Raw genomic sequence first — 12,938 nt, forward strand, 5'->3', positions numbered from 1 at the left:
CCTTAGAAGGCTGCAAAATTAATTGTTTGCTGAAAATATCTCTATAAATATTCATGTATCAGATAAAAGTGAATCCCCCTGCAGCCTTAGCCTTTTTCTTTCACTGTATATGTTCAGGCAGACATTAGACAGTGAAATCCATCTCCTGGTTTGCAGGGCTGTCGAGCAGTTCCCCACCACACAGCAGTTTATGGCACCACTCATCACACAGAGGCAGCCAACACCTCATCAGGATGGGCTTTTTGGAGGAGCAGGGAGCTGTAACCACCTCCTTCCTGTGCATGTGCCCAGCACCATGACCAGTCCTGACACCCAAACCATTCCAGGCACCCATGAAGATCATCAGGGCTGTGCCTACTGTTCACAGAATGGTTTGGGTTGGAAGAGACCTTCAAGATCATCCAGCTCCAGCCATGGGCAGGGACACCCTCCACCAGCCCAGGCTGCTCAGGGCCTCATACAGCCTGGCCTTGAACACCTCCAGGGAGGGAGCAGTATCACAGTATCACTAAGGCTGGAAGAGACCTCGAGGATCATCGAGTCCAACCTGTCACCACAGACCTCATGGCTAAACCATGGCACCAAGTGCCACATCCAATCCCCTCTTGAACACCTCCAGGGATGGGGACTCCACCACCTCCCTGGGCAGCCTGTTCCAGTGTCTCCCCACCCTCACTGGAAAGAATTGATTGAATTCAAGAACTTCCTGGATACCAATTCCATTCCTGATGGCTGTGTGGAGGCCATCAGAATTCAGCAGATTCTGCTGCACCTGCAGAGAATTCAGAAGGTTTCTGGGCCACAGGAAGACTTTGTGTTTCCCACTGTCTGAGACAATCAGCTCATCTCTAAGCTGGGAGACAAAGACAGTGATTACAGGAGGCTCCAGCAGAAAGGAGCCCCTTGGTTATTCCTCTTGTAGAGACAAACAGCAACAGAGTGCACAGGAGGGTAAGCAAGTTCTGGTAGAGCACACTGAGGAGGCTCACTCAGTAGTTTCACAAGGTACAACTCAGGGTCTGTGCATTTCTAAACACATGCTCTCATCTCTCCTCTCCAAAGTAGCTTTGGAGGCTGCTTTCTGCTCTGCCTCCAAGAATAATCCTCCATCAAACCCTGGCAGATCTGTGCTTGGAGGGAAGCAACTGAGAGCCTCCTTTGTTTGTCTGGAGTGCCACGATTTCAAGGCTACTGTGGCTGGAAGGCACAGGGGATCTGCCATGGCTGAGATCCAAGGAGCAGAGGCTACTGAGTAAGGAGAGGATTTCGATTAGAGCAGAGGCAGCACCACTCTCCTTTCAGAGCAGCAAGGTCTCAGCCTTCTCTTTGTCACACTAAACCATCCCAGCTCCCTCATCTGCTCCTCATAAGACACATTCACTCCTTTCACTGCATGCCACAACCTGTCCATCTGTGACCCCACTCAAGTGAGCAGCACCTGGCACAGTGGTCCAGGAAGGATGGAGAGGTCACAGGGGGATGCAAGCGGCCCAGCATGGAAGGATGGGAGGAGGCAGATGGCACGAATCAACCTCAGGGGCAGGCATGAACTTCACCAGGTTCCACCTCAACCACAGTGCACAGCTGTAGAACTCGAGGAGGGAAGTGAGGGCAAGACAGCTGCAGAAAGTCTCTTTGGCCAGGAGTTTGAAGTCAGTGGAAATGCTGATGGCTGTTCCTGGCAGAGCACAGGTCATTGTTCCAAGGCAAGCTGGTGACCTGCTCACGTTTTTCCAAGCAGCAGTTCGAGGCAAGCAGACACACACCACTGGCACAGCTGCTGCTGCTCACACTCAGCCCTGCTACAAGGCTCCAAACCACCACTGCTGACAGCATTAGGAGCACACCTGATGATCTTCACAGACTCACAGAACAGCTGGGGTTGGAAGGGACCTTCAAGATCATCCAGCTCCAACCCCCCTGCCACGGGCAGGGACACCTCCCACCAGCCCAGGTCGCTCAAGGCCTCATCCAGCCTGGCCTTGAACACCTCCAGGGAGAGGACATCCACAACCTCGCCGGGCATCCTGTTCCAGTATCTTACCACCCTCACTGGAAAGCATTTCTTCCTAATCTCCAGTCTCCATCTCCCCTCTCCCAGCTCAAAGCCATTACTCCTCATCCTAGCACTACAAGCTCTTGTCAAAAGTCTCTCCTCAGCTCTCTGGCAGCCCCCTTCAGCTACAGGCAGGCTGCTTTAAGGTCTCCCTGGAGCCTTCTCCAGGTTGAACAGCCCCAACTCTCACATCTTCAAGATCTTTTCAAACCAGAATGATTCTTTGAGTTTGGGATTTCTAATCCTCTCAGAACCACCCCACTCCTGATGGCTCCCTGCTGTCCCTCCCCTCCTTCATTTATGACATTGCTGCAATTGAATCATAGAATCACCAAGGCTGGAAAAGACCTCAGAGATCATCAAGTCCAACCTCTCATCCAACACCTCATGACTACTAAACCATGGCATCAAGTGCCACATCCAATCCCCCCTTGAACACCTCCAGGGATGGGGACTCCACCACCTCCCTGGGCAGCACATCCCAATGGCCAATCTCTCTTTCTGGGAAGAACTTTCTCCTCACCTCCAGCCTAAACTTCCCCTGGCACAGCTTGAGACTGTGTCCTCTTGTTCTGGTGCTGCTTGCCTGGGAGAAGAGACCAACCCCCACCTGGCTACAACCTCCCTTCAGGGAGTCAAAGAGAGCAAGAAGGTCTCCCCTGAGCCTCCTCTTCTGCAGGCTAAGCAACCCCAGCTCCCTCAGCCTCTCCTCACAGGGCTGTGCTCCAGACCCCTCCCCAGCTTTGTTGTCCTTCTCTGGACACCTTCAAGTCTCAATGTCCTTCTTAAACTGAGGAGCCCAGAACTGGACACAGGACTCAAGCTGTGCCCTAACCAGTGCAGAGTACAGGGCACAATGACTTCCCTGCTCCTGCTGTATGTGTCTATATATATTTATGTATGTATCTCTGTAGTATTTACTGAGGTTGGCATGTTAGATCCAGAGTAGCCTTGTAGGAAATGTCCTGTTACCTGTGTCCCTTTTATTTATTTTGTTTCTTTGTTGCCTCAACCATTTTGGAGCCCAAACAGTGCCAAATTCCCTGAGGGACCCAGAACTGGACACAGGATTCAAGGGGTGGCCTAACCAATGCTCAGCACAGGGCACAATGACTTCCCTGCTCCTGCTGGCCACAGGATTCTTGATGCAGGCCAGGATGCCATTGCCCTTCTTGGCCACCTGGGCACACTGCTGGCTCATGTTCAGCTGCTGTCACCCAGCACCCCCAGGTCCCTTTCTGCTTGGCAGCTCTCTGCCCCCAGCCTGTAGCACTGCCTGGGGTTGTTGTGTACTTGCCTTAGTTTGCCTTGCAGTGGGGCACCTCCAAGCCCTGGTTGGGTGTTTTTTGGATGTATTTGAAGATATTACTTCATTATATTGGAAATTTCAGCTTGGCAAACTGGTTTTCCACCAGGGAAACATTTTCTAGCTAATTACCCTGACAGCTTAAATGCATTTCTCTGGCCTATTTTTCTTCTCTCCAGATTTATCTTGCTAAATGGACTAATTATCCTCCCACACCGTTCCCCATCTTCTCCTGCTTTCTCCTCAACTCTGGCTGCAGAGCAGGAAAAGAACATTTCCAGCAGTGGCTTCATTATCCAAACACAAATATCCTGAAGTAATGATGAAAGTGAAGACAAAACTGACATGCTTAAAGAGTATTTTTATCTCTGAAGATCCATTTCTCCCCTTGGAGAGCTCAAAAAGCAGCACCCAAAGCCAGCAACAACAAAACCACAGTCAAGCAGAGCTCAACAGGACCCTCCACCCTTCAGCTCTTGCTGGGCATTCAGCACATCCCCTCTCAGGCTGCTCTTCTCCAGGCTCAACAGCCCCAGGGCTCTCAGCTTTTCCAGCTCCAGGTCCCTCAGCATCTTTTCAGCTCCCTCTAGACTCTCCAGTAGCTCCCTGTCTCTCTTGAACTGGAGAGCCCAGAGTTGGACAGAGATCTCCAGATGTGTCCTCATTAGGGCAGAATAGAGGTGTAGGAGAACCCTGCAGTCTTTGCTAGTGGCCAAGCAGAGGACAGCACCAGAACAAGAGGACACAGTCTCAAGCTGCACCAGGGGAGGTTTAGGCTGGAGGTGAGGAAGAAATTCTTCCCAGAAAGAGACTGGCCATTGGAATGCGCTGCCCAGGGAGGTGGTGGAGTCCCCATCACTGGAGGTGTTTAGGAGACTGGATGGGGTGCTTGGTGCCATGGTTTAGTTGATTAGATGGTGTTGGGTGATAGGTTGGATGGGGTGATCTCGAAGGTCTCTTCCAACCTGGCTTATTCTATTCTGACACAGTTCTGGTCAGGTGGATGCTCCCCATGCCACCCTCTGGACTGCCTTTGTAATGCTGCTCTCGGACACCAAGCACAGCAGGAGCAGGGTCTAGCTTCATAGATTAGCTTGGGTTGGAAAGGAGCTTGAGGATCATCTAGATCCAACCCCCCCTGCCATGGAGAATCACAGAATCACCAAGGTTGGAAGAGACCTCAAAGATCATCAAGTCCAACCTGTCACCACAGACCTCATGACTGAACCAGATTCAAGGTTTGGCCTCACTACTGCCCAGTACAGGGGGATGATCACTGCCCTGGTCCTCCTGGCCAGGGGCAGTTGGTGCCTTGCTGAAGACAAACCCAGGAGGAGCCCTGACACAACTTGACTCTCCCTGCAGTCTGCAACACACAGCTGGGAAAGGTCTCACTCCCAAGCCCTGATTCCCAGCTGAGCTGCCAACACAGGCACCTTCTGTCTCTGCTGCTGGAGTTTGTTTGCTTTCATTCTTAAGCCAAGTGTACTCGATGCTGGAGCTCCCTGAGACATAAAGTCTCCGAGAGTTGTTCTCAGGCCTCCTTCTCCCAGCTTTTCCTGCTTTAAGCCCCAAATGTTTTCCCCTGTGGCCTCACCCTTTTCCTCCCTCTAAATGTGTAAGAAGGTCGATCTCCACAAGCAATGAAATATTCATTACAGCTTCTCAGATGCAGTCATTAGGGACTCCATTAGGCAAAACCAACTTCTTCAGGTCTGGAAATGGGATGTTTTCATCAAGTTAAAATATCTGATGTGATTAAAAACAAACTAATGAGCACACACACACCCCCTCTCCCCTCCCCAACCAGCCTGCAGAGTACTGCCTCAGGCACTTGATGACTGGCAAGGAGGGCATTACACCCTGGAAGGCTCCAGAAGATGGATTTGCCCCCCCTGGGTAGATTTTGGTGGGTTTGTCTTTGGTCTTTAAAGCTCAGTATGAACTTTCTTACAGAAAGATGGGGAGACACTGGAACAGGTTGCCCAGGGAGGTTGTGGGTGCTCCCTCCCTGGAGGTGTTCAAGGCCAGGGGGGGAAAAAGGAAGGGAGGAAGGGAAGGGGAATGGGGGGACCAAAGAGGGGGGATGAAAAAGGGGAGACCAAAAAGGGGGATGAAAAAGGGGAGACCAAAAAGGGGGATGAAAAAGGGGAGACCAAAGAGGGGGATGAAAAAGGGGAGACCAAAGAGGGGGGACCAAAAGAGGGGGATGAAAAAGGGGGGACCAAAAGAGGGGGAAAGGGTGGACAAAACCAGGGGAAAAGGGGGGACAAAACCAGGGGAAAAGGGAGCAATAAATGTCACAGAGGCAAAAGGAAATGAAAGTATCTCTTTCAAATTCATTTTCCATACAACAATATCAGCCAAAGGAAACCTTTCCTTAATAAAGGCAACTGCAAGGGTGTGTGAAATGACCAAGGGTACAGGTGCCCAGCAGTAGCACACTGCTGTCAGAGCATGACTGCAAACACTGCAGTCATTACTGGCACAGATCCCTCCAGGTCCAATAAACCTGGCCCCAAGCAGAGGGCTTTGATGTGAACGGCTGTGAATGCGTATTTGAGCGGCCTGACAGAAATGTCTTTCAGGGAGCATCCTGCAAACAGCATTTCTGGCCCAGGCAGGGGATTTACAACTTGTTCTGCTTCAAACTTCTGAGATTTGACTCTTGTGAAGCTGTTAGGAGCTTGTCCCCTACATCTCCAGAGCATATCAAGTTGTTCCCTGTGAATTCCTTGCTTTGAAAAGTGGGGAAGGTGAAAGAAGAAAGGCAAAAGAGGAAGCAGAGAGAGAAATCCCAGCTACTCTCAGAAGCCTGTTGTAAGGAAACAGAGTAAGGGAAAAAAAGCCACAAAGTCAAACAAATAGATTCCAAATAATTCATTTCAAGCCCCCAGCTGCTGAATTTGGAGTCCAAGAGGCACTGCCATGCAAACAGTGCAGTGCTTTGGAAGCAGCTACTCCAAACAGCCCCTCCACTCTACTCTGGCTGCCCAGCCAAGCACAAAGGCACAAATTAAACACACACACACAAAAAAAACCCTCTCAGTTTCTCTGACTTAGGGCAAGCATTAAGCTGAGGGTTTTGAGTAACACAGGAACTGTCTCACCAGCTCTTGTCCCACTAACCACAACCTCACAGGAAAGGTGTCCCTCAGCCTGATGCAACTAAGAGGGGAAAACCAGTACGTGAAGAGATCCCCTTTATTCACATATGCAAATCTGGGGGCAAGGCATAAAAGGCTTAGTGGGGCACATGAAAAGCAACCAGCAAAGATAGGCAGGAAATAGGAAGTGGTTTAAGTCCAAGTCTCCTCCACAAAAGACAAGGAGAGCTGAGCCAGCACAAAGGGAGAACTTACAACACGTCCTAGCAGTGGGATTTCCAAGTGAAGGAGCCCTGGCAATTCTCACCAGGATTTCACAGAGGGCTGCAGATGCTTTGCACTGCTCCTTGAGAGCCTGGAGCAGGACTGAGCTGCCTGAGGCAGGAATTTCAGAGGTAGGCACGTGGACAAAAGTCATTCCTAGAAAGCCCAGCTGCTGATTTTTGCCTGGTTAATAATTTACTGGCTATGAATGAAAGAACACATGTAAAACTTATCTGTCTGCTGTCTCTTTTGCTGTGGCTCCTGCCAGCGTGGCACCTAAGATGAGCATTTTGTGCCTCTGCACCTGATTAAAGATTTATCCAGAGCTGTGTTTCACTTACACAGACATCTGCAGCAAAAAAGAAACTCCTGAGAAGGGCTCAAAGATCATTCAGACCTAAGTTCTGAGCCAATACACAAAGATCATTCAGACCTAAGTTCTGAGCCAATACACACTCTCTTTATCAATACAGAATTTATGTTCTACATTTTATATTACCATTGGATAGCACACAGTTTATCTAGGACTATAAAGTTTCTCTTGCATAGTTGGGAGATAGTTTGTATTCCAATTACTACAGAAGGATGCATGGAAGATCAAAGGCAAATGAAATAACTTCTAAACTCCTATGGTTTTCAAAAGCCACCTTTGCTCAGCACACCCTGACAACAAAGGAAGTGTCCTAGCAAGTTTGGAACATGCCTAGCACCCTAAAATGCAACACACTCCACTTTTTTATGGCCTCCCATTCCTTTAATTAGTAGACTCAAAGAATCAATAAGGTTGGAGAAGACCTCAGAGATCATCAAGTCCAACCTGTCACCCAACACCTCCTGACTACTACAGATGCACTGGAAGTCTAAAAGCCACTCAGTTCTGCTGAGGCAGGAAAGAAACCACTGTGGGGATGTTCCCCAGTTAATTCCTTCTCCCTCATTCATTCAGAATGACTACCTGAGTGCAAAAACAAAACCCCTTCCCTAAGGCCACAGGTTAAGCTCAGGGAGGAGAGCCACAGTTTGCATTATCCTGAGCTGTAAAACCTGTAACATAAGACAGGCTGCACACAAATGCCATAACCACCACCCTCCCCCCCCTCCCCCTTCAAACTACAGGGAAAACTCTGACTGGAAAATCAGAATCTTTCTTTATTGCCCCAGGAGCACTTAAAAGTGCCATCCTGGAGGTGCTCTGCCAGCTGGTTTTCCTTCAGCACTACCATTAGATCGTGGCAGCAAACGGAAAAGGGGATCTTGCAGGGAGCGCCGAGGAGCTCTGCAAGGCTGAGGGCTACTTACCCCTGCTACAAGGATCTATTCTTCCCATGGATGGGCTCCCTAGCCAAGGCCTAACAGCTCCAGGTCCCTCCGTAGCTTCCCAGCAGCTAATTGAAAAAACCTTGCAGGCATCAGCTCCGAAATGCAAGGGCTCCAGGCTGGCAAAATCAGATGAAAGTCCTGAGGTCCAGCTCTCCAGCTCGCCTCCCTCCCCGCCGCCGCCGCCGCCGCTGCTGCTGCTGGGGCTGAACGTGCCTATGAATAGCATCGAGGAGCTGCCTCCACGGCCCCGTCAGCCGTTTCCACGCTGCCCATTTCATGCTCAATTTGCACTGCAGAGAAACCAGTGGTGTTCTTTTCTCTCTGCCTCGCTCTCTCCTTGGAAAGGTCCCGCAAGACGAGCCGTGGAGTTTAACAAGAGCCAAGAGAAACAAGGAGGGAGGGAATGCACGCGGGGGATGTGCTCAGGCGAGCGCACAGCAGCCTGCTGCTACAGCTCCCAAGGAGAAGGGGAGGGGGGGAAACAACCAAACAAAACCCAACAAACAACACAACAAGAAGCATGACAGCGAAGTGCCATCACATGCCCGAGAGCCAGCAGAGTTGGAGGCAAGCCGATGCCTCACCGCTCGCTCCTTCCCCCCGGGATCCAACTGCGCGGAGCTAAAGCTCGACCAAATTCCTCTCCCGTCCCCGGTGCTGTGCGAGCTGCAAATCAAGGCAGGATGGGAGCCCTAGTGCCCAGGGACAGCGCTGCTCTGGTCACTCCCTGCATGCCCTACAGAGAACAGGTACTTAAATCCTGGAGGCTTTCACAATCCACCTGGATCAGCGGCCCTGGGGGTGTTCAAAAAGGGATTGGATGTGGCACCGGGAGCCATGGTTTAGCAGTCATGAGGTCTCGGGTGCCAGGTTGAACTTGATGATCCCTGAGGTCTTGTTCAACCTTGTGCTACTGTGTGACCTGCCCTAGGTGATCCTTCTCTGACAAGGGGCTTGGACTCAGAGGTCCCTTCCACCCCTACTGTTCTATGCATGGATTGGGTTAGAAGAGACCTTAAAGATAAGAAGTTTGCTGGCAAAATCTTCCCTCGTCTGTTAACAGCCTAAATGTACCACCCTGTCCAGGGGTCCATAGTCTGAGCACAGAATGAATGGCACTAAGGCATCTGCAAAGCCAAACTCACCAGCAGGATGTTAGCAGTCACCACTGAAGCACAGACAACCACCACCAAGGGCATCACCCCAAGTCTGGGGTTCAGAGATTCATAGATTCAAAGAATGGTTTGGGATGGAAGAGACCTCAAAGGTCATCCAGCTCCAACCCCCCTGCCATGGGCAGGGACACCTCCCACCAGCCCAGGTTGCTCAAGGCTTCATCCAGCCTGGCCTTGAACACCTCCAGGGAGGAGGCATCCACAACCTCCCTGGGCAACCTGTTCCAGTGTCTCTCTGGAGCCCTACACCATGTAGGCACAACTCTCCTTGCCCCATCTACTTCCAGCAGGTTATGATGCTGAATCCTTCTGTTCCCAACTACACACTGAGCTGGAGATCACTGCAATGCCTTGAAGTGCACAATGAGAGAGTAAAAGCCAGGAACTAATGAAGCTGCCTCAAACTCCTAAGAGGAACCATCACCTTCATTCCACCACCCCCAACCTCCAAGCAACATCATCAGATTCCACCAGCTTCCCAGGAACCCAAACCAAATCACTCTGTTTACCAACAGAAACGGTGCTGGCAAGAAAATGACTCCTTTGTATGTGTGCAACAGTGACAACAGAGAAACATTCCCCTGGTCACAGGCTGAACATCCGTGCCTGGTACCAGGCTGGTCTAAATCTGCTTTCTGGTGAGCACAGCCACCAGCATACAATCATGGGATGGGATGGGATGGGATGGGACCTTTGAGATCACCAAGTCCAACCTATCACCCAACACCATCTAATCAATTAAACCCTGGCACCAAGCACCCCATCCAGTCTCTTCCTAAACACCTCCAGTGATGGTGACTCCATCACCTCCCTGGGCAGCACATTCCCATGGCCAAGCTCTATAAAGAACTTCTTCCTAACATCCAGCCTAAACCTCCCCTGGCACAGCTTGAGACTGTGTCCTCTTGTTCTGGTGCTGCTTGCCTGGGAGAAGAGACCAACCCCCACCTGGCTGCAACCTCCCTTCAGGCAGCTGTAGACAGCAAGAAGGTCTCCCCTGAGCCACCTCTTCTCCAGGCTAAGCAACCCCAGGTCCCTCAGCCTCTCCTTATAGTGCTGTGTTCCAGGCTCCTTATCAGTTCCATTGCCCTTCTCTGGACACATTCCAGTACCTCACCATCCCTCTTGAATTGAGGGGCATAGTCACAATCTCCATCAACCCATCAGGTTCATCCCTGCACAGTAAAGTTCTCCAGAGGAATATGCAAAACTTTCCTTGAACCTCCCTCAACTCCTCCTCCTCGGAACCATCTTCCTCATTCCAACAGCCCCAAATCCCCCAGCAGCACCACCACATTCCAGCAGTTTCCCAGGACCTCAAATCAAAGCTCTCTGTTGATCAACAGAATTAGCCAGAAGTGACACCCCTGTGCTTTCCCAGAGACAAAGCTCTTTACCACCCTTCACAGCACAGCCAGCAGCCCGTGCTTGTCCTCCCCCTTGCCTCAGTGAGCTCAACTGAACAGTCAACTACAAAAAGGACCCAAAAAAAAAAACCCCAAAACCTCTTCCTGGCTGCCAACCAAACTTTGCTTCCGACATGAATTCCCAGAAAATTGTGATGCAGCCAGAAAGAGAAGAACCCAGCCTGGCTCCAAGGGAAACCACCTTCAGGCCCCAGCTAACTGATCCTGCTGACCATAATAGCAGCTACTTGGAAATAGGCACTTGGGTCCCCAGGGGTCCCCATGCCCTCTCTTGTGTGTTAGCCCTTGCACCACAGGCTCTGCTCCAAAAGGGGAAAGCAAACCTCTTCCATCTTGCAGTTCAAAGCAAAGCTGATCCAAACTAATGATGGGTTTCCATAGCCACGCTGGGTGTTTCTGCAACACAAACTCACTGCAGGCAGCTGAAGGAGTCTTCTTTCTTTCATGGATTCATAGAATGGGTTGGGGTTGGAAGGGATCTTCAAGGTCATCCAGATCCAACCCCCCTGCCATGGGCAGGGACACCTCCCACCAGCCCAGGTTGCTCAAGGCTTCATCCAGCCTAGCCCTGAACACCTCCTCCAGGGAGGAAACATCCAGAGCCTCGAGCACAAGCCCTGTGAGGAGAGGCTGAGGGAGCTGGGGCTGCTTAGCCTGGAGAAGAGGAAGCTCAGGGGAGACCTTCTTGCTCTCTACAACTCCCTGAAGGGAGGTTGTAGCCAGGAGGGGGTTGGTCTTTTCTCCCAGGCAACCAGCACCAGAACAAGAGGACACAGTCTCAAGCTGCATCAGGGGAGGTTTAGACTGGATGCTAGGAAGAAATTCTACACAGAGAGAGAGAGATTTGACATTGGAATGTGCTGCCCAGGGAGATGGTGGAGTCCCCATCCCTGGAGGTGTTCAAGAGGAGATTGGACTTGGTGCTGCCATGGTTTAGTCATGAGTTCTGTGGTGCCAGGTTGGACTTGATGAGCTTTGAGGTCTCTTCCAGCCTTGGTGATTCTGTGGGCAACCAGTTCCAGTGTCTCCCCACCCTCACTGGAAAGAATTTCTTCTTAATCTCCAGTCTCAATCTACTCTCCTATAAAGGTTAAATCTTAACCTGGAGATGTGCAGCTTGCTCCTAGAAACACCCAGGCTCAGGGTTAAAACAGGTCTAATGATGAGGTTTTCTGTGCTTTTCCTAACCTCCATCCTAAATCTCCTCTCCTCAAGCTTCAATCCATCCCTTCTTGTCCTATCACTCTCAGCCCATGTCAAAAGTCCCTCCCCAGCTCTCCTGTAGCCCCCTTCAGGTACTAGAAGGCTGCTCTAAGGCCTCCCTGAAGCCTTCTCTTCTCCAGGCTGAACAGCACCAACTCTCTCAGCCTGTCCCCACAGAGGAGGTTCTCCAGCCCTCTGATCATCTTTGTGGCCTCCTCTGGGACCTGCTCCAGCAGTTCCATTCCATCTTGTGCTGGGGGCACCAGAGCTGGAGGCAGTGCTGCACGACTTTAGCCCTTCCAGCTCTCTGCTGAAAGCTCCCAGGCAAAGGTGGAGCATTTGTGAACTCGAGGAGTGGCTCCAGTTTCACCCGGGGGTGTTTGAGGGGGGATGTTGATTAACAGATGCAAATAAGGGCAGCTTGTGGTGCTTCTCATTTCACACCCTACTGCAGGCTGCAGATGTGGCCTTACCAAGGCAGAGCAGAGGGGGAGGAGAACCTGCTTGGGCCTCTTGGTCACACTGCTCTTCATGCACCTCAGTGCTTCTCTCCTTTCTGACACACACACGAGATCAGCCATAGCCAGAAACACCTCCTTGGGCTGGGCAAAATGTCACTGCCCCCTTCTCTACTCTCTAACACACCCTCACTCCAAGAAAATCCCAGTTAGCAAGAGGAGAGATGTGAAAACTGAGAGCTGAAGGATGCTTGAAAATGTATTACAATCACCCCTGCTAAAATATGGAGCAGCCTGGAATCAGGTGCAAGGAGCAGCCCTCTGGGAGCAGCCTGGAATCAGGTGCAAGGAGCAGCCCTCTGGGAGCAGCCTGCAATCAGGTGCAAGGAGCAGCCCTCTGGGAGCAGCCTGGAATCAGGTGCAAGGAGCAGCCCTCTGGGAGCAGCCTGGAATCAGGTGCAAGGAGCAGCCCTCTGGGAGCAGCCTGGAATCAGGTGCAAGGAGCAGCCCTCTGGGAGCAGCCTGGAATCAGGTGCAAGGAGCAGCCCTCTGGGAGCAGCCTGGAATCAGGTGCAAGGAGCATCCCTCTGGGAGCAGCCTGCAATCAGGTGCAAGGAGCATC

At 51.3% G+C, this 12,938-nt stretch overlaps 1 protein-coding gene across 3 annotated transcripts in view; it reads right to left on the reverse strand.

Moving 5' to 3' along the window:
- ARHGAP32 (Rho GTPase activating protein 32) overlaps positions 1 to 12,938 on the reverse strand; it is a 191,773-nt gene that overhangs the window by 101,358 nt on the left and 77,477 nt on the right. The gene's annotated exons all lie outside the window — the stretch shown is intronic.

Source organism: Dryobates pubescens, chromosome 34 (genome assembly GCF_014839835.1).
Source record: "Dryobates pubescens isolate bDryPub1 chromosome 34, bDryPub1.pri, whole genome shotgun sequence".
Classification (NCBI taxonomy): domain Eukaryota; kingdom Metazoa; phylum Chordata; class Aves; order Piciformes; family Picidae; genus Dryobates; species Dryobates pubescens.